This window comes from Nomascus leucogenys, chromosome 6 (genome assembly GCF_006542625.1).
Source record: "Nomascus leucogenys isolate Asia chromosome 6, Asia_NLE_v1, whole genome shotgun sequence".
NCBI classification, from domain to species: domain Eukaryota; kingdom Metazoa; phylum Chordata; class Mammalia; order Primates; family Hylobatidae; genus Nomascus; species Nomascus leucogenys.
In genome coordinates, this window is record NC_044386.1 from 94,542,460 (window position 1) to 94,545,213 (window position 2,754).

At 53.8% G+C, this 2,754-nt stretch overlaps 1 pseudogene; it reads left to right on the forward strand.

Annotated features, from left to right (window-relative positions):
- The first annotated feature begins 202 nt into the window (after positions 1-202).
- Positions 203-872, forward strand: LOC100598688 (annotated as a pseudogene).
- The last annotated feature ends 1,882 nt before the right edge of the window (positions 873-2,754 follow it).

Below are 2,754 nucleotides of genomic sequence, written 5' to 3' on the forward strand. Positions count from 1 at the left end.
ACCCTCGTCTAATTTTTTTAGTTTTTTGTAGAGATGGGCCTCGCCATGTTGCCCAGGCTGTTCTTGAACTCCTGGGCTCAACAATCCTCCCACCTTCGCCTCTCCAAATGCTGGGATAACAGGCATGAGCCACGGGGCCCAGCCGATCTTTAAGTTCTTTAAACAAATGTTTTAGTTTTCAGAGTATATGTTTTGCCTTTCTTTATAAAAAATTTATTTCTGGAAGATCTGGGGCTTCAAATCCAGCTAGGATGGCTGTGGTTCCACTACTGCTGTTTGGGAGTTTGTGGAGCACCGTGGGAGCGTCCAACCTGGCTGTTACTCGTGGCTCTATGGTGAAGCTGCTCGAAATGCGCTACAGTGTCCAACTGCAGTCACAAGATGTGCTCTATGGGTCAGGTATTGGGCAGCAGTGACAGGTGTAACCTCCATGGATGACAGCAACAGTTATTGGAGAATATGGGTAAGACCACCACAGCCAGTGACAGGGGAACCCCCATCAAGCGCTGCCAGCCCATCCGGCTGACACATGTCAACACTGGCTGAAACCTCCACACCTTTCTGAAAACCAGGAAGTGGGTGCTTTTGGTGAAGGTGAAGGTAGTCACCTGGATGACTTGACCATGCTCTGTAACGGGCCCTACTGGGTAAGAGATGGTGAGGGGTGGTTCAAACATTCTTCCACTGAGGAACCACTGTCTGTCACAGGAGAACGATATGGTGGACCCATCAGTGGGCAAAAAGAGATGCATGGCCTGGCCTAGCCAAGCCGGAGCAACAACTGGAAAGCCATGGAAGGCATCTTCATGAGGTCCAGTGAGTTGTTGAAGGCAGGAGGCCACCATGCAGAGGCAGGAGTCTGGAGGCTCTGAGCCACTGTCACTACACAGTTTGTAGACATCTGTGCTGCTTCACCTTGGGATCCCTGCCACAAGTTCCCCGGGAGTGGCCATGTCACTACTGAGATGAAGATGTGCAATGGAAAACAGTGGCTGTGTTCACAAGCTCCAGCCCTGCACATTTGAATTGGTTGCTCTCCCAGACTTGGGTCAGTTCTTTCTGAGTAGAGGACTTCCTGGTGACAGGGTGGACGCTTTTTATTCATATTGGTGTCCGGAATTGGTGGGTTCTTGGTCTCACTGACTTCACGAATGAAGCCATGGACCCTCGCAGTGAGTGTCACAGTTCTTAAAGGCGGCGTGTCCGGAGTTTGTTCCTTCTGATGTTCAGATGTGTTTGGAGTTTCTTCCTTCTGGTGGGTTCATGGTCTCGCTGGCTCAGGAGTGAAGCTGTGGACCTTTGCGGTGAGTGTTACAGCTTTTAAGGCGGCGTGTCTGGAGTTGTTCGTTCCTCCTGGTGGGTTCGTGGTCTCCTTGGCTTCAGGAGTGAAGCTGCAGATCTTCGCGGTGAGTGTTACAGCTCATAAAGGCAATGTGGACCTAAAGAGTGAGCAGTAGCAAGATCTATTGCAAAGAGCGAAAGAACAAAGCTTCGACAGTGTGGAAGAGAACCCGGGTTGCCACTGCCTGCTTGGGCAGCCTGCTTTTATTCTCTTATCTGGCCCCACCCACATCCTGCTGATTGGTAGAGCCCAGTGTTCTGTTTTGACAAGGTGCTGATTGGTGCCTTTACAATCCCTGAGCTAGACACAAAAGTTCTCCACTTCCCCACCAGATTAGCTAGATACAACAGAGTGTGGACACAAAGGTTCTCCAAGTCCCCACCAGAGTAGCTACATACAGAGTGTCGATTGGTGCATTCACAAACCCTGAGCTAGACACAGGTTGCTGACTGGTGTGTTTACAAACCTTGAGCTAGATACAGAGTGCCGATTGGTGTATTTACAATCCCTTAGCTAGACATAAAGTTTCTCCAAGTCCCCACCAGACTCAGGAGCCCAGCTGGCTTCACTCAGTGGATCCCGCACGGGGGCTGCAGGTGGAGCTGCCTGCCAGTCCCGCGCCGTGCGTCCACACTCCTCAGCCCTTGGGTGGTCGATGGGACTGGGCACCTTGGAGCAGGGGGCGGCGCTCGTCAGGGAGGCTTGGGCCGCACAGGAGCCCACGGAGTTGGGGGGAGGCTCAGGCATGGCGGGCTGCAGGTCCAGAGCCCTGCCCCGCGGGAAGGCAGCTAAGGCCCGGCGAGAGATTGAGCACAGCAGCTGCTGGCCCAGGTGCTAAGCCCCTCACTGCCTGAGGCCGAGCCCACGCCCACCCGGAACTCGCGCTGGCCGGCAAGCACCGCGCACAGCCCCGGTTCCCGCCCGCGCCTCTTCCTCCACACCTCCCCGCAAGCTGAGGGAGCCGGCTCTGGCCTTGGCCAGCCCAGAAAGGGACTCCCACAGTGCAGCAGCAGGCTGAAGGGCTCCTCAAGTGCCGCCAAAGTGGGAGCCCAGGCAGAGGAGGCGCCGAGAGCGAGGGCTGTGAGGACTGCCAGCATGCTGTCACCTCTCACTGGTAAGACACACAGAGGGGACATCCCTCTTAGCTGGGAAACTTCTAGTCCTCAGGATCTTGGCATCCTGGATTGTTAAACTTCATGACTTTATCCCAATTTTCTTTCTCCAAAATGATTTTTTTTTTTTTTTTTTTTGAGACAGTCTTGTTCTGTCCCTTAGGCTGGAGTGCGATGGCGCAATCTCAGCTCACTGCAACCTCCGCCTCCCAGGTTCAAGCAATTCTCCTGCCTCAGCCTCCCAAGTAGCTGGGACTACAGGTGCCCGCCACCACACCCGGCTAATTTTTGTATTTTTAG